Source organism: Myotis nattereri, assembly GCF_964212035.1.
Source record: "Myotis nattereri genome assembly, chromosome: 4".
NCBI lineage: Eukaryota > Metazoa > Chordata > Mammalia > Chiroptera > Vespertilionidae > Myotis > Myotis nattereri.
This window is the reverse complement of record NC_138079.1, coordinates 80,425,728-80,444,909: the sequence shown is the minus strand read 5'-3', so window position 1 is coordinate 80,444,909 and position 19,182 is coordinate 80,425,728. Positions and strand designations below refer to the sequence as shown.

General features: G+C 44.6%; 1 long non-coding RNA gene and 1 pseudogene across 2 annotated transcripts; one reads left to right on the top strand and one right to left on the bottom strand.

Moving 5' to 3' along the window:
• Nucleotides 1-5,130: 5,130 nt before the first annotated feature.
• Nucleotides 5,131-15,432, bottom strand: LOC308517948. Its single transcript, XR_013995911.1, has 3 exons — nt 15,376-15,432; nt 12,159-12,302; nt 5,131-5,336 (listed from the first exon to the last, which is right to left on the bottom strand). It is a non-coding gene; the product is annotated as an uncharacterized lncRNA (long non-coding RNA).
• LOC308517947 (AP-3 complex subunit sigma-1-like) lies at nt 15,395-15,971 on the top strand (annotated as a pseudogene). Its single transcript has 2 exons — nt 15,395-15,731; nt 15,839-15,971. The product of its transcript is annotated as an AP-3 complex subunit sigma-1-like (transcript).
• The last annotated feature ends 3,211 nt before the right edge of the window (nt 15,972-19,182 follow it).

Sequence of the window (19,182 nt, the reverse complement as noted above, 5' to 3'; positions counted from 1 at the left end):
GAAGAACTCTTACCCAGTTGGTGGGGAAATAGGTAGGTTGTGCTGTTTTAAAAGCACTTTTATGCATCTAATACAATTTTAAATGCACACTACCAGTCCATCTCTGTGTTCAAGAAACACTTCAAGGAGGCGCTGATGAGGAGTTTTATTGCAATTCCAATAGAAAGTGGAAACAACCCAGATACCCTCAGTGGGAAACTAGAATGACTGAGGAACAGTCACGCGATGAAATCAAAAAGAACGGTACCATCATGGAAAGACTCTTAGATGTCTTGTTCAGTGAAACCAGTACACCCAGTTTTGTTAAAATACACATATATATTTTCCATAAATACATACATACACATCTGTGTGTGTGTGTGTATGTGTGTAAATGCATTCAAAATTTGGAAGAGGCTCACCTACCTCAATAACGGGTAAAGTTCACTCAGAGAAGCATGAAGGAACTAAGTTTGGGGATGATAGGGAACTTAGGCTCTATCTGTACTATAGCTTCTACTTTGACAAAGATTCTATCCTTGAACAAACTCTAGCCAGGATCCTCTAAAACCCTCTTCTCAATTAACCCTCAAACTTTGCCTATAAAGACTTGAACAGGCCCTAACCAATATGCTCAATTAATATTTGACAAAGGGCCGAAACCGGTTTGGCTCAGTGGATAGAGCGTCGGCCTAAGGACTCAAAGGTCCCAGGTTCGATTCCGGTCAAGGGCATGTACCTGGGTTGCGGGCACATCCCCAGTAGGAGATGTGCAGGAGGCAGCTGATCGATGTTTCTCTCTCATCGATGTTTCTGACTCTCTATCTCTCTCCCTTCCTCTCTGTAAAAAATCAATAAAAATATATTTAAAAAAAAAAAATATTTGACAAAGGAGGCAAGAACATACAATGGAGCCAGGATAGTCTCTTCAATAAATGGTGTTGGGAAAATTGGACAGATATATGCAAGAAAATGAAACTAGACCACCAACTTACACCATACACAAAAATAAACTCAAAATGGATAAAGGACTTAAATGTACGACAGGAAACCATAAAATTCTAGAAGAATCCAAAGGCAACAAAATCTCAGACATATGCCGAAGCAATTTCTTCACTGATACAGCTCCTAGGGCACTTGAAACTAAAGAGAAAATGAACAAATGGGACTACATCAAAATAAAAAGCTTCTGCACAGCAAAGGAAACCATCAACAAAACAACAAGAAAACTCACTGTGTGGGAAAACATATTTGCCTATGTCGTATCTGATAAGGGCCTAATCTCCAAAATTTATAGGGAACTCATACAACTTAACAAAAGGAAGATAAACAATCCAATCAAAAAATGGGCAAAGGACCTAAATAGACACCTTTCAAAAGAGGACATTCAGAAAGCCAAGAGACATATGAAAACATGCTCAAAGTCACTAATCATCTGAGAGATGCAAATCAAAACAACAATGAGGTACCATCTCACACCTGTCAGACTGGCTATGATCAACAAATCAACAAACGACACGTGCTGGAGAGGATGTGGAGAAAAAGGAACACTCGTGCACTGCTGGTGGGAATGCAGACTGGTGCAGCCACTATGGAAGACAATATGGAGTTTCCTCAAAAAACTAAAAATGGAACTCCCATTTGACCCTGTGATCCCACTTCTAGGAATATATCCCAAGAAACCAGAAACACCAATCAGTAAGGATATATGCACCCATATGTTCATAGCAGCACAATTCACCATAGCTAAGATCTGGAAACAGCCTAAGTGCCCATCAGTAGATGAATGGATTAGAAAACTGTGGTACATCTACACGATGGAATACTATGCTGCTGTAAAAAAGGAACTCTTACCATTTGCAACAGCATGGATGGAACTGGAGAGCATTATGCTAAGTGAAATAAGCCAGTCAATGAAGGAAAAATACCACATGATCTCACTCATTCATGGATAATAAAGACCATTATAAACTTTTGAACAATAATAGATACAGAGGCAGAGCTGCCTCAAACAGATTGTCAAACTGCAGCGGGAAGGCCGGGGAGTGTTGGGGAGCAGGAGGGAGGGGGGTAAGAGATCAACCGAAGGACTTGTATGCATGCATATAAGCGTAACCAATGGACATAAGACACTGGGCGGGTAGGGGAGGCCAGGGGATTGTCAAGGGTGGAAAAAAAAAAAGGACACATATGTAATACCCTTTGTAATACTTTAAGCAATAAAAAAAAAAAAGACTTGAACAAACACTAGCATAGTTTCTAACAGCTCAAGACCACATCCCTAGGATAACCCTAGCCCTCTTTAAAGTGCCTGCCTAAGAAAACTCAAGGCTGTCCCAATAACTAACTGTTCCAGCCAACACCTGATGACAGGGCCCAGCCTATGGAGAGAGTAGGAGTCCGAGTTTGATAAACATCACTTAGCAAACACAGACGAGTTTCACATGGACCAACTCCCACTTCCCCTTTTAATTTTTCACTTTCCCAACTCTACTGAGCCCCTGCTTGCCTACCTCTCTATTCCTCACTCTCCCTTTAAAATGCCCAGTTACCTCTGTGTAAAGTGAAGTGGAGTTCAGTTCATGCTGGACTTTTTTCCCTTTTGCAATGGTGTATTACTGATTAAAAATCTGTCCTTACCACTTTAACTATGTCTGGCTTTATTTACCTTTAACAACTTGGAGGCTATATTATGTGTTTGGGGATGATTTAAAAAAATGATTTAGAGGAGGATTCTAAGAAGATGGTGGGATAGGTCACACAAGGAATTCATCTCCCCACCTTGACAGCAATTGCACTGGCAGAATCTGTCTGGCAGATCTGTCTGATGTAATTGTTTTTGGAATTCTAGAGTCTGTCAAAAGCTTACAACTTCCAGGGGAAGACCTGGACAGAATTACAGTTAATTTTGGTCAATTTCAGCTTTTAGCACAGTAGCAGCTACCCCTCTCAACCACATGGCAGGCAGCTGTGCCTGTGTTCCTGGAACGGCTTGCCCACAGCTTGTGGGAGCTAGGGTAGGCCAAGAGGACCATGTATTCCAATGTGGCTCGGTGGTTGAGCATTGACCCATGAACCAGAAGATCACAGTTGGCTTCCTGGTTAGGGCACATGCCTGGGTTGCAGGCTCGATTCCCAGTAGGGAGCATGCAGGAGGCAACCGATTGATGAACTCTCTCATCATTGATGTTTCCAACTCTCTCTCCCTCTCCCTACCTCTCTGAAATCAATAGAAATTTTAAAAAATAAAACAAGGTATCTAGATGGGGTGGAGCTCAGAGCTAGACAGCAATACCACAGATGCAACCCAGAGGGAGCTGACAGACAGCCAGGCCATTCTTGGGGTCCTCCGTTTTGATTTATTAACGCGTTTTATCAGTTTGTGAAGCATTAAAATACTCATTTTTGGAATGTTTTGTTGTTGTTTTTCAGGAGTTTCTGTGGGTCTAGGGCTATGTGGTCAAGCACTAGGGCTGACTAAGATGTAAACAAAGCACAAAATTTGAGCTACTGTGCTGAGGACACAGACATGAGTAGACCCCTGTTGTAAGGGACACCAGGCTTCTGGGAAGATGGTTCCTGATCCAACTTCAGGCTCCCTGATTCCTTCCCATCCATCCTTCCAACTTTATTTCCCTCTGCTTCCCAAACTTCCTTCTGCTCCAACCAGCAGGTCTCTAAGGCTTTCTTACCTCCGGGCCTTTTCCTGAGCTATTTCCTACACCAGTAATGCCCTCCTGATATTCCTTTCTCTTTCTTTCTATGAAACTCCTACCCATCATTTACTGCTTTTCTCCTTTATCTCCTCCCACCAGGAAGCTATGTATGATCAGGAAGTGACCTTGCCTGCTCCTGAAATTTAATGGCACTTACTACAAATAGCTCTCCCATGGCTCTTAATTATCATTTAGTGCCAGGTATTAGTCATTTGAATGCCTTCCTGTAAGAGCGAGAGGAAGGTTATATCTTCGCACTCTCAGCTAGGTCAGTGGCCAGGGGAGGCCTCACCTAGTTTAGGGCGGAGATGGTCAAGATAAGACTGCTGTGCCCTAACTGGTTTGACTTAGTGGATAGAATGTTAGCCTGTAGACTGAAGAGTCCCAGGTTCGATTCTGGTCAAGGGCATGTACCTCGGTTGCAGGCTCCTCCCGGGCCCGGCCTCTGGTGAGGGTGTGTGCAGAAGGCAACCAATCAATGTGTTTCACATCTCAGATCAATATTTCTCTCTGTCTTTTCCTCTCTCTTCCATTCTGTCTAAAAATCAATGGAAAAATATCCTCGCGTGGGGATTTTTTAAAAAAGGTAAGTCTGCTGTCGCCTTCTTGCTGCTGTCCAAGAAAGCCCCACCCCCTTTTTGGGGTCCAGCCTTACTTTCCTCTAGGCTGTCCACATACAAGACCCAGAGGTGGCTCCAGAAATAAATATGGTTCCAACCAAAGTTTGAGAGGGACAAAAGGGCTCCTGGTGAGGGGACATGGGCAGAGATGGGAAGACTGGAGGCTAAAGAGGTTGAGGTTAGCCCAATCATTAGTTACATCCACCATTGGGCCCCTTCACAGCACCTTCTCCACAGGCGAGGTAACATTACAGAGGGGTTCATGTGAGAACAGTGAGAGGCACAGGGCTTTCTCCCAGGTCTCCTCATTGTCACTGGGGAAGATGTGAATCCAGGGAAGCACAGACTGGGACCATCCTTGAAATGTCAAGGACTAGGGACAAAATGTTGAAATAAAGCCAAAATAGATCACTCCTTCTCCCCACAGGAGAGAGTCAGGGCTGGTTGGGAATGTTAGGCCAGTATGCTCACCACCCATTCCACTGTCATGATCTGGAAGGCAGCTATGCTCACCACTATACCACCAACGCCTTCCACTGTCATGATCTGAATTGTGGATACAGTTGATGGTGTGAGGGGGTGGGAGTCGACATGCTGACCAGAGCTGTCTCTGAAGTCATGGTGGGTGGGATAGGGCAACATTGATTTGCATGATGTCAGATGAGTAACTGGTACTTGGTGTGAGGCAAGTGGAAACCGGTGATGGTTGGTATGTCAGTCAGGAGATATCATATTATGCTGAGATAATCAACAATCCTACACCTCAGTGGCTTATAATAGCAAAGGTTTATTTCTCACTTATAGTACTTGCCCATTTCAACATCTGTGCTGTCCTCTACATCATCTTTACTTGAGCACCCAGGTTGATGGAGCAGCCTCTATCTGGAACATTAGCAGTCTCGTGACAGCAGGAAATGACAGATGGCAAAACCACAAGCTGGCTGTTCAAGCTGCTTTCCAGAGATGACATGTGTCCCTTCCACCCTCGTTTTGTTGTCCAAAGCAAGTCACATGGTTGCACCTGAGTTTGACAAGACAAAGATATAAAACGCTTCATCAGGGAGAGGCACCACAGGTCTGACGCCAAGCTTGATATCAGTGGGGAGAGAAGGTACAATCTACTGTAGAGAGGGAAAGTAAATATGTTGAACAATAACAAAACCTACCACAGCTGGGATCCTGGCAGTGGTTTTGGTCTATGCTAATCAAAATCCATCAATGCCCAGCTGGTGTGGCTCAATGGTTGAGCATCAACCTATGAACCAGGAGGTCACAGTTCAATTTCCAGTCAGGGCACATGCCTGGGTTGCAGGCTTAATCCCCAGTAGGGGCATACATGAGGCAGCTGATCAATGATTCTCTTTCATCATTGATTAGAGGCCTGGTGCACAAAATTCATGCACTCAGGGTGGGGGTGGGGGGTTCAGCCCAGCCTGCACCCTCTTGCAGTCCAAGAGCCCTCGGGGGATGTCCATGGGGAGCGGGCATAAGCCAGCAGTAGGACATCCATAGAGGCTCCCACCATCGCTGCTGTGCTCGCCAGCCCGCCAGCTGTGAGCCCAGCTCAGGGCTTCTGGCTGACCACACGCTCCCTGTGGCAGCTCCTGCATTGAGCATCTGCCCCCTGGTGGTAAGTGCACATCATAGCAACTGATAGTTGTTTTTTTTGCCGTTCAGTTGATTTGCATATTAGCCTTTTATTATATAGGATGTTTCGCTCTCTCCCTCTTCCTTCCTCTCTGAAATCAATAAAAATATATTTAAGGAAAAAATCCATCAATGACATCGGCAGACAGAATCAAACTCATGGTGGGTCTTTATGTGTTTGCCAGACAAAGCTAATGGAGAAGGTTCCTCTGGTGATAGAATGAGAACCAGATGGCATGCTAGTGGGCTCATCCCCAACCCCAGTAGTCAAAGATGCTGGAGAACTGCCCACCCTCATACTGGATACTGCAGCTATGTTAGAAAAGGGAGGGGAGGGGGGTCCCAGAACTGAGGAGATTTGACAACATGCTCATAGAAGTATTGGAAGTGATTACTAACAATGGGAAGGAGGTACCTTCAATATTGGGTCCTACATCAATATATGGAGTAATGTGAGAAGCAAGAGATGGTAACAACTGGTGTCATTTCTGCACATTTTGTTGAAAAAATAAGACAGCAATGGAGAGAATTTTGGTACTGGTGGGAGATGGTGGAACATGACCACATCTAAAAATCAAGAAATAGGGTAATAATGGATAAGAATTAGCTTACAGTGGAATATATACAGTACAACTCCATTTATGACTTTTAAAGGCTAATTAATCAATATTTTGATTAATATTCCACGTGTGTGATAAAACCATAAAGAAAGTCAAAGTACTTATTAATATAAACTTCAGTATAGCAGTTATTCCAAAAGAAGGAGCTATATGCAGTTGGTGAGAAGCATCTAGGGGGTCTCTAAGTATGTGATACTCAATTTCCTAAGCTGGGTAGTGGATATATGGATTTTTTTGTTATTCTTTAATCATGTGTGTGTTTTCCATACTTTTTATGAATAATGTATTTCTCAAAAAATAATTTAAGGGAATCGACAGTAACATACATTCTAAATAATCAGATAAGCTGTTTTTAAAAAGATTTTTTACTGAGTTTTAGAGAGAGAGGCAGGGAGAGGAAGAGAAACAGTCATGTGAGAGTAAAGCATTCAACAGCTGCCTCCCACATGCCCACATTTTCTTTATCTATTCAACCAAACACTTGGGTTGTTTTTATGTCTTGGCTATTGTAAGTAATGCTGCAATGAACATGAGGGTGCAGGCATCTTTTCAAGTTAGTGTTTTTGTTTCCTTTGACAAATACCCAAAAGTGGAATTGCTGGATCATATGATAGTTCTGCTTAATATTTTGAGGGCCCTCCATACTGTATTCCATAGTGGCTGCACCATTTACATTCCAACAGTGCATAAGGATTCCCTTTTCCCCATATCCTCACCAACACTTCTCTTGCATTTTTTATAATAGCCATTCTAATAGGTATTAATCTCATTGTGATTTTGATTTGCATTTCCCTAATGATTAGTGATGTTAGCACCTTTTCATGTACCTGTTTGCCATCTGTATGGCTACAGTATATTTATGATATAGAAATGTCAGGTGTAAATATTAATCAACTTTTGAAATGTCTGTTTCCATGTGAAGTTTTTTCCATCGATCAATCTCTCTCTGTTTTTCTCCTTTGTTGTATGCATGCATAGTGCTCCTAGGAACAATCAAGTGCTTAGCTCACACTAAGTGGCAGCCAGTTTCATTTTTAACTTTCTTATCAGCAGTTTCATTTTATCACCACTGCTCTAGTACAGTTTCTATAAATTCATCATAGGCTTTATGATTTAATCCAAAAACTGTAGCTTGAGAAAGAAAAATGGGGGGAGGGAATGAGAGAGAGAGCTTGCCTGTTTCTGTCTGCAATATGACTTCATACACTATGGTTTCTGATTCTAAGGAGGACTAGTACTCTAATAAATTAAGTATGGGATTTATCCTCTTAGGAGGAATGCTCACATGAAGTTAGAAAAATGAATGCTACCATTTATGAATTTATGGGTTTTTTGTTTTGTTTTGTTTTTTATTGATTTCAGAGAGGAAGGGATAGGGAGAGAGAGATAGAAACATCAATGATAATAGAGAATCATTGATTGGCTGCCTCCTGCACACCCCCTACTGGGGATCTAGCCCACAACCGTGCATGTGCCCTTGACCAGGATCGAACCTGGGAACCTACAGTTTGCAGGCCAGGGGATGTCCACCTGCCGGCTTAGGCCAATGGGAAGCGGGCCTAAGCTGGCAGTTGGACATCCCTCTCACAGTCCGGGATCCCTCGCTCCTTATTGTCCGCCTTCTCACTGCTCCTTAGCACTGCCGCGGAGGTGGGAGAGGCTCTTGCCACTGCCTCTGCACGAGCCAGCCATGAGCCCGGCTTCTGGTTGAGCAGCGCACTTTTGTGGGAGCACATTGACCATCAGGGGCGCCTCCTGCATTGAGCATCTGCCCCCTGGTGGTCAGTGTGCATCATAGCTACTGGTTGAACAGTCACTTAGGCTTTTATATATCTACTAGAGGCCCAGTGCATGAAATTCGTGCACTCGGAGGGGTCCCACAGCCTGGCCTATGCCCTCTCACAGTGTGGGAGCTGCACGATTGATCGTCCCAAAGAGGTAGGCCCTACCCACCCATCCAGGGCTCCTCGATGGATTGCCCCAAAGGGTAGGCCAGAGCCGGGGGTCCCACCTCTGTGCCATGCACACAGCGTCAAGCCCCCGCCCACCCACGCGTGAACACAGCCCCACCCACCCGCATGCACCAACTGCGCACGCAGCCTCCTGGTGATCTCTCGTTGCGGCATGAGGGCATCACAGCATGAGTGCATGATGATCACATAGGCTTTTATTAATAGGATATTATTATTAATAGGATATAATAAAAGCCTAAGCCACTGTATTGGCAGAACAACCAGAACAACTGGTTGCATGATGTGCACTGACCACCAGGGGGCAGACGCTCAACGCACAGGCATAGAAACATGGAATAGACTGATGAATCTCAGAGGGAAGAGGGGAGAGGGGAGGGTGGGAAGAGGTTAACCAAGGACCTTATATGCATCTAGAGGCCAGATTCATGCACCGGTGGGGTCCCTCGGCCTGGCCTGTGGGGATCCAGCTGAAACTGGCAGTCCAAAACCCCCCGTGGGGTCCCAGATTATGAGAGGGAGCAGGCCAGGCCGAGGGACCCCACTGGTGCATGAATCCATGCACCGGGCCTCTAGTTCAGTGATAAAAAGAAATAATTTATCAAGCCATGAAAAGACAGGAGGAAAACTTCAATGTATATTTCTACATGAAAAAAGCCAACCTGAAAAGGCTACATACTGTATAATTCCAACTATATGACATTTTGAAAAAGGCAAAATTGTGAAGAAAGTAAAAAATATCAGTGGTTTCCAGGAGGTATGGCTGGTGATGGGGATGAATAGGTAGAGCACAGAAAATATTTAGGGCAGTGAAAATACTCTGTATGATACCATAATGACAGATACATGTCATTGTATATTTGTCCAAATCAATATATGTACAACACCAAGAGTGAACTGTACTGTAAGGATGGACTTTGAATAATGATGATGTGCCCATGTAGGTTCATTAACTGTAACAAATGTTCTTTTCTGACATGGGATGCTGATGATGAGGAAGGCTATGCAAATGAGACAAAGACATTACAAGAAAACTATAAAACATGATGCCTCATGAATATAGACATAAAAATCCTCAATTGTGGGGAACTGATCCAGGGTTAAGCCTCGGACTGACCTGTTGGCAAAGTCACAAACAAGTCCCAGCTTAGAAGGTACAGTCCTCTTAGCATAATTAGGCTTGACCTTATAACACTCCCTAGATCTTATCTGGGAAGCTAATGGGCTGAGGGAAGTGCAGGAAGTGTAACTATGGTCAAAACAAGTGAAACTCACAAGAACAGTGTAACTATGGTAACCACTACCTTGTTTCCCTCTAGCTATACAATGGTTGGTGCGGCCGGAGCACCCGTGGAAGTCCTTCCTCTTGAGTTGGACTTACCCGCCTGGCCCCCCAATATTCCCAAATTATCTCTTGTCTTTTCTCCTTCATTTGTGTGCGGCTCCTCTTCCAGATCCTGAACCCTGAACCACACGGAACGTGGAGGGAAACATTTACAACACTCAATAAAATATTAGCAAATAAAATTTAACAATATATAAAATGATTTATCTTGAAGATATAACATATAACACATATGATGATATGAGTTATTAATACCTATGCACCAATTTACAAAGCATCAACATTCTTATAGCTAAACCTATACAAAATATAAGAATAGACAGGAAAAAAAAAGAATAGACAGAACACACATCAAACTTCTAGAGATAAAAACTTCAATGTGTGAAGTTAAAAGTACATGGATGGGATTAGCCAGATTGTATATTGTAAAACAAAAATTATTGAAATTAAAGTTACAGCAATAGAAACTATACAAAAGGAGACAGAGAGTAAAAACAAGAAAAAAATTTTTTAAAATTGGAGCTATGAGGTAAGTTAAATGGCCTAATATCTATGTTTGGAGTTATAAAAAGAGGGGAGAAAGATGGGTGGCAGGGAAAAAAGCACTTGAAGAAATACTGGCTGAAAAAAAATTCCAAATTCAGTGAAAACTACAAATTCACAGATACTGGAAATTCAATGAACTCCAAGCATAAAAAAAAAAAATGAAGATGACAGCACTGAGGCACATTACAGTCACACTGCTTAAGACCAGTGATAAATAGAAAATCTTAAAAGCAGCCAGAGAAAAAAAGATTGGTTATATGCAAAGTAACAAAGATAAGGATGACAAGAGATTTCTCATGGGAAACAAAACAAAACAGAAATTGTGTAGCAATAGAGTACTGAAAGAAAAACTCTGTCAACCTAGAATTCTACACCTGGCAAAAGTATCTTTGAAAGAAGGAAGGCAAATAAAGACACTTTTAGACATACAGAAACTGAAATGATTTATTACCAGGAGCATCTCACTACAAGAACAGTTAAAGGACCTCCTTTAGGCAGAAGAAAAACCATATCGGATGGAAATCTGAATCTACACAAAAGAATGAAGAGCACAGGAAATGATAAATACATGGGAAATGAGAGAGAGACAGACCTGCTAAAGATACTTGACTTTAGACAAAAGTAATAACTATGCATTGTGGAGTTCAAAACATACATAAAAGTAAAATGCATAGCAACAATAACATAAAGGCCAGGAGAGGAGAAATGAGGTATACTGTTTTAAAATTGTTATTAATATATAGACAATAATATAATATCTCTTGAATGAAAAATAGTCATATCAACATCCTGTACCTCCTGATATGGGTACTGTGAAGGGCACAGCATCACTTCTGCAGTATTTCAGTCAATAGTGAATAAACTTAATTTAATCATGAGGAAATATCATTCAAACCCAGATTGAGAAACAATTTACAAAATAACTAGCCAGTGCTCTTCAAATATGTCAAGGTCATGAGAAACCAAGAACAACGGAGGATGAACTGTCTAAACTGGAGGAAACTAACGAGACCTCACAACTAAGTAGAACGGGTGATCCTGGATTGGCTCCTAGGCCAAAAATAGGACATTAACAAAACAACTGTCAGAGCTGAGTAAGATGGGCAGATTTTTTTCATAGTATTGTATCAATCAATGTTCATTTCCTAGTTTTGATCATTGTATCATGATGATGTAAGATGTTAATATTCAGAGAAGCTGGGTGAAGGATATACACCTCATTACTTAAATTCCTTCCACTGTCTTTGAGCTCCAGGGTCCCTATGGATGTCAGGCCCTCCTTCCCTCCTTCCCACTTTCCCCCCAAGTCCTCCAGCCTACAGAGAAGGAACTAGGGGAGATGCGACCTTTCCCCTTCAACCTGAATCCCTGAAAATCATGGCGCCCCAGAAAACGGGGTGGTCTGGGTGGAGTAAAAAGGCTTCAGAAGCAGCCGCTGAGATGGGGGACAGGAAGGGAAGGGTCAGGAAGATGGGGCTGGAGGCGAAGGGACCACTGTGGTGGCCTGTGGGTTCAGGATGGGCCGGAGAGACTCAGTAGGTGCTAACTGCCTCTGACCATGGGGAGGCTGGGCGTCGCACACGCTCAGGCCCGGGCCTGGCTGAAAAGGGCTCCACCCTGCTGTCAGAAGTGCCATCTGAGTATGGTAGTGAGGTGAGGTTTGAGGTCCCAGGTGGAGAGGAGGAAAGTTCCCTGAAAACTGCAGAAACCATTACCTGCCTTTCCTCTCCCTCAGAGTTGGGTGTCGTTCACTTGCCTTCCCCCTTCAGAATGCTGGAGCCATACCCAGGCACCTGTCATCCAGACCTATTTTCAGGTCCAAGAAGGAAGGTCTGATAGTCAGGATCCTTGACTGAGGCCTGAGAGAGAGAGAGAAGGAGGGAGGGAGGGATGGCAGTGGGGGAGAAAGGGAGAGTGGGGAGCAGGGTTAGAAGCTGTCCCAGGAAACTCATGTAGGTACCTGCCCCACCCCTTTTCTTTTCTTGGACTCTAGGAGTTCAGTTTCTGGAAGTCAGAGAAAAGTGCGTGGCTCTGAAGCATACCAACCCCAGAATAAGTCAATTCTCATCCAAAGTCCAGGGCCTCCACTAGTTAGCTAATAAAAGTAAGCAAATGCTTAGTTAGCTAATAAAAGTAAGCAAATGCTTAACCTCTCTGAATGTCAGCTTCAATTTCCTGATTGTTCAATTGTAAGGATAACAGGGTGTGACTTCTTGGAATGTTGTAGTCAGGAATTAAATTGATTTTTTTTTTTTTTTTTTTTTTTTGCAAAGTGTTCAAGCCAGTGCCTGGCAAACAAATCCCCAGTAAACGCAAACATGGAAGTAACACTGAGTCTGAGCTACTCGCCAACCCACTCTGGTATTTCTGATGTTGTGGATATTTACCTGGGGATCCAGCTGTCCATGGGACTGTTGGCCATGCGGCCAACCTTGCAGCCAGCTTGCACTGTCCCCAGTCAAGGTGGGGGAATCCCAGGCAAGCTCTCCCCCCTCTACACCCCTCTTGTGTGTGATACTTGGTCTCCCTGTAATGAAAGCCAGAGTCACTCAAGGAACCTCTGCTTTGCTGTTTGCTGTAGCCTCTGGCACCATTACAGCTATGGGCAGAAATCAACCTGAGAAAGGTACCAATGTCTGTAATCCATCTAGAGCACTGGATATGAAACCCACTCTACCCTACCTCCAGCTAGAAAGGAGGCAAGAATAAGCAGAAGGATGTCCAATTAAATGCATTGGGAGCCGAAACCGGTTTGGCTCAGTGGATAGAGCGTTGGCCTGCGGACTGAAAGGTCCCAGGTTCGATTCCGGTCAAGGGCATGTACCTGGGTTGCGGGCATATCCCCAGTAGGAGATGTGCAGGAGGCAGCTGATCGATGTTTCTCTCTCATTGATGTTTCTAACTCTCTATCTCTCTCCCTTCCTCTCTGTAAAAAATCAATAAAATATATTTTTTAAAAAATAAATGCATTGGGAAATACTGTAAATTAGCTAAAGAGTTAACAGAATTGTGAAAGTAAAATTAGACTATCCGGATATTTGTGAAATGCTCAAAACAAGCAAAAGAGCAAAAAGCTACAAGATGGATGGATCCAAGGAAGAATCATGTGAAATTATATAATGTGGGTTAAGTATGAATTTTATGCCAATCTTCAGAATGGGTCACAAGAAGAAGTAGTGACAGGGGAGTCCCGGAAAGTCCCTTGGCTGGCTCAGGCTCCCAACGCTGCAGGTCAACAGCCCCGTTTAATAGGGGTTGGGGCAGCGGCCTCAGACAGTGGCTGCCCCCAGTATCTACTCTCTCTTCTTCCTTAGTATTAGGACAGCAGAATTTTAGAGGAGTACACAGTCATCCAGAACAAAAACTACACCTCTGAACCTCCTGCATAGCCAATTACAACCTTAGGACTAGGTTCTGTCCGGTGAGATATAACTGAAGGGTTGTGTGTATGATTTCCAAAAATGTCTTTAAAGCAGCAATTCTCAACCTGTGGGTTGCAACCCCTTTAGGGGTCGAACGACCTTTCACAGGGGTCGCCTAACACCATCGGAAAACACATATATGATTACATATTGTTTTTGTGATTAATCACTATGCTTTAATTATGTTCAATTTGTAACAATGAAATTGGGGGTCACCACAACATGAGGAACTGTATTAAAGGGTCACGGCAGTAGGAAGGTTGAGAACCACTGATTTAAAGGGAGGAGCTAGGCCCTTCTTCAGCCCTTCCTCCTTCCTGCTGGCTGGAATGCAGATGTTACGGCTGGTGCTCTAGCAACTACATTACACCATTAAATTGAAGCTACATGATGGGTAGGTAACAAAATTCTCTGTAACCTGGTCCCTGGCCTCCAGGGCATCCTGCCAATCTTACATGGCCTACTCCTAGATTTCTTCTATGTAAGAAGAAAATATATTTCCATTATATTTCATTCAAGCCATTATTGTTTGGGTTTCCGTATCAAATAGCTGAACTGAATCCTAACCAATGAACAGAGGAGATGAGAATCCTTTTTGTTAGCAGAGGTGGGGCAAGGACTAATAGAAGTAGGGATTCCCTGTGTTGGCAAAAGTGAAAGACAGACATGCAAGGGAAGTTCCCTGAACTGGTAGAACTGGTGGTAGAATCAATATTAATTCCTGGATAAATAGCATGGTAAATGAAGAAATGGAAAAATCAAGGATATCCCTGCAGTGACGGCTATGGAGGGTAGGGTCACAGAGGATGCTGGGGAGGTTATTAGGTGGAACTACATAAGGAAAGGTGTCATGGCTAGACAGGTGAGGTTCCTGTGTTGACTAGGGTTGGGGAGAGGCTCAAGGTAAAAAGAGGAACTATTCCTGGAAGTGCTATCCATTTTCAAGAACAAGCTCAAATCCTTGTCCATCTCTCTTCATGCCCAGAAGTGTCCCTATTAGTTCTTGTACTCACTGACTGTCCACAGCACTTCCTGCTGACCCAGACAGTCTGTCAGTCCTCAGGCGGTCGGTCTGGACTGATTGTAGGGATACCTAGTCCAGCATTTCTCCTCATGCGGTGCTCACAGCACCCTCATGGGACTGCCCTGATGACTTGCTAAAATATTCAGACTTAAGGACTCCACTCAACACCAAACAGATCAGTCCCTCTAAATGGCCACCATGATTCTGACATACACTCAAGTCCAAGGCACCATTTTACACATGGTGAAACTGAGGCCCAGACAAGTAGTGACTTTCCTGAGGTCTCACTGAGAGCACTGGATGAGGGAACCCAGGAATCAGGACCTCAGGTCTAGGGCTTACTCCAATGCCCTGACACCTGCACCCTTTATTCTGGCTCTCTTGGGTGGTCCCCTGAAATTTAAAAACTCTCTGAGGGGAAGGATCACCAGTGAGATCCTGAGGCGAAGCTGAGAGCCCACCCCAGCCCTGGCCCTCAGCGCTCACCTGGTCCACCAGCTCAGCCATGAACAAGGCAATCCTCATCCTCAACAACCACATAAAGCCACAGCTCTCCAAATTCTACCAGCCTTACAGAGAAGATAGACAGCAGCAAATCATCAGGAAGACATTCCACTTGGTATCTAAGAAAGATGGAAATGTTTGCAATTTCCTGGAAGGATAATAATTAATTGGAGGAGCTGACAACAAACTGATTTACAGACATTTATGCAATGTTATCTTTTGTCTTCTGTATGGATTTTTCAGACAGTGAACTTGGCATTGGAGATATAATTCAAGTATTTGTGGAAACATTACACAAGTGTTTTGAAACTGTCTGTGAACTGAATTCCATTTTCCATGTAAGCAAGGCTCACAACATTCTTACAGAGATGGTGATGGGGGAATGGTATTAGAGACTAATATGAATGAGATTGTTACATAAATTGATGTAAAAAATTAACTGGAGAAATCTGAGGCTGGCTTAAAGGGAGTTCCAGCCCATGTTGTATCAGCTGTAAAGAATATGAATCTTCCTGAGATCCCAAGAAATATTTGGTGACATCATTATAAAAGTGCCAAACCTGTCCTCTTTTAAATAAAAAATTTGAAAGGCCACTTCCAGGTAAAATCCAGGGAGAAAAGTCGTAAGTTTAGCATGTAGTTGTTTATTAGAAACTAGAGGCCCAGCACATGAAATTAGTGCACAGGTAGGGTCTCTAGGCCTGGCCTGTGATCAGGGCCAATCGCCGGCTGCTGGCTGCCAGCAGCCAACCCCGTTCCCCCCCCCTCCCCCACCACCAATGCCGGTCGCCCTCTGTGTGTGGGGTGACTAGCAGGGTGATTGCTCGCACCCGCCTTGGCCTGGTGCTGCCCAGGTCCGCTGCCACCCACCCCTGGTTCCTCGTTCCCCATCGGGCAAGGGGAGGGACCAAGAGGTTGGCCAGCAGACCCCCATCCAGCGATCAGGGCCTGCGCGCTGGGGGCAGCTCCTACGTTGAGTATCTGCCCCCTGGTGGTTAGTGTACATCATAGCAACCGGTCATTCCACTGTCTGGTCGATTTGCATATTATACTTTTATATATAGACTACATATATAGATAGAGGAGGAGAGTCTTAACTTATGCCCTTGGATTTCAGTCAAGGTACTGTATAGAAGTTGTGTCAAATCAGTCTAGTGGTTCAATGTTGCTTTTCTTACTCAGTGATTTTAAAGAAATAAAGTAGTTCCAGTGTGATTTTTTTTCTTTCTTTTCTAAACTGCATTCCTACGCCCACTGAAGGCATGCCTTCATGTATTGGCTACAACAGAATCTCAAAAAAGTATTTGAGACATTTCTTTAAATTATGTACAACTCAAAATGTTGGTGCTTTGTATGGATCACAAGTGCAGCATTCCTTAATTCTTTCTGTTATTTGTCATGATTTTTATTTAAAGAACCAAGCATGTATTGCATGAAAACATTATGATCTTTTTCTCTTAGTTTAAATAAACTCCATGGCAACTAGACTTCTAAAGAACTTTTGTTTGCCTGATATCTACTTTAGCAATCATTTTTATAACCCTCTGACTCAACAAAGTAAAGAAAGGTGTATTTTATCACTGTTTAAAAAAATAAATATACATTTAAAAATTTTTTCTAACTCTCTGAAATGGAAACACCATCTGCATGGTCTCCTCCATCCTCACAATCCCAGGACAAACTGCAGGCTGAGGAGACCCCCGTGGCCCATGGGCACATCTCCCAGAGCTGCTTGCAGCTGTAGAGCCCTGGCCTCCTGCAGCACCTACCTCTCAGGCACAGGGCTGCGTGCCCTAGAACTCCATGCAGTCTTGCAGATTCATCTGACTGAACATTCAACTGACCCCTCTTTGACCCAGGGTCTGGGGAAGTACACGAGGGGCCCCAGGAGTAGGATACCTCCTCAGACTCCAACCCACCCACACCCCCATACCCCCCATGCCCCCCTCCTGGGACTGCCTGCCCTTCTTCCCATCTCCCCAGGCCTGGGGAGTGGGTACTGAAATAAATGGCTGCATCCTCTTCCTGCCCCAGATTCTTGAGCATCTTTGGAAACTCCACTTACCCCTCCCTCTTCTGCTGGCTGACTTTCTACAGTGCCCACCCCTACCCACCCCTGGGAGGAATAGTTCTGACTGGCTTCAGAAGGCTCCACAACCTGCCTTGCCCTTACCTCCCATGGACCCCTCACAGATATTGCCTCTCTGATGCCATCCCCAACCAGGCAGGAAGTGCCCTTGTCCTTGCTCTCCACTCCAGCCTCCGGAGACACATCTGGACACCTTTTCTGGCTAAATCCACTTACCATCACCCACATAAATATAGCATCTTTCGCCGAAACCGGTTTGGCTCAGTGGATAGAGCGTCGGCCTGCGGACTGGAAGGTCCCAGGTTCGATTCCGGTCAAGGGCATGTACCTGGGTTGCAGGCACATCCCCAGTAGAAGATGTGCAGGAGGCAGCTGATCGACATTTCTCTCTCATCGATGTTTCTAACTCTCTATCTCTCTCCCTTTCTCTCTGTAAAAAAAAATCAATAAAAATATTAAAAAAAATAAAAAGGGCTTTTCAAAAAAAATATATATAGCATCTTTCTGTTACTTGTCTCCCTGGGAGATTGCAGCCCTCCATGTGTGTCCTGTCCTTGATTCCAACGGCAGTGTGTTCAACACTGACCTCTCTGAGGCGGTCTCTGCTGGGCCAGCTCCCAGAACATGCCCTGTCCTTTCATCTTCTAAATTATCTAAGGCATCACTAGTTCATGATAACCCTGGGCTAGAAGCTGTCCCTCGCTGCCTTCCCTAGCTTCGTGGTATAGGCCTAGGGAGTCCTGATGAGAGAAGTCCGGTGAGGCGCTTGTGTGGCACAGCCCTTTCTGGAGAGTGACAGGGAGGCAAGCACCCATCACTGTCTGGGCCTTTACAGATCAAAAATCTCCGCAGCCGTAGGCCTGGAGCATGCCTCTGCTCGTTCATTCGTAGTTGACTTTTATCATTCTAATAATTCATAATTACCACGCTGGGAAACCTGTCTCAGATCCTTTTCTCCTGCAGCTACGCCAACTGTCCATTTTCCCGTCCCTTAGCACCTCCCGCAGCCCTAATGACAGGGGACATGGTCTAACCACTAGAGAGCCCTCAACCAGGGCGCTGAAGGCCGAATACAGGGAACCTCGGTGTCCTTGCAAGGGCTTTGGGTGGGAAGAAATGACGCGGGTTCGTCTCCGCATCCCATCCCAGTCTCCGAGGCCCGAGCGGCTGTCTTCCGCGCCACCTGGCGGCCACCGCCATTAAGCGGAGAACAGACTGAGTGATGGCGAACCTACGACAAGCGTGTCAGAGGTGACACGAGAACTCATTTTTTTGGTTGATTTTTCTTTGTTAAATGGCATTTAAATATATAAAATAAATATCAAAAATATGTCTTTGTTTTACTATGGTTGCAAATATCAAAAAACTTCTACATGTGACACGGCACCAGAGTTAAAGTTAGGGTTTTTCAAAATGCTGACACGCCGAGCTCAAAAGTCGCCATCACTGGGACTCAGCGAGGGTCCCCGGCTCGCGGAAACCGGCTCCCTCGGGGCGCCCAAGCGGGCTGGGTGGGGGCGCCCAGCTTGGAGGACCAGGACCGTGCAGCCCCGGGGAAAGCACTCGGGCGGATCCCGCGACACTCGCGAGACCCCCACCCAGTGCACTCAGCCCCTCGCCGCGGCAGACACGGGGCTCGGACGCTGCGGGGGTCTAGGCAGCTGAATGAGCATGCGCGCGCGCCCGCCTGCCCCACGCGG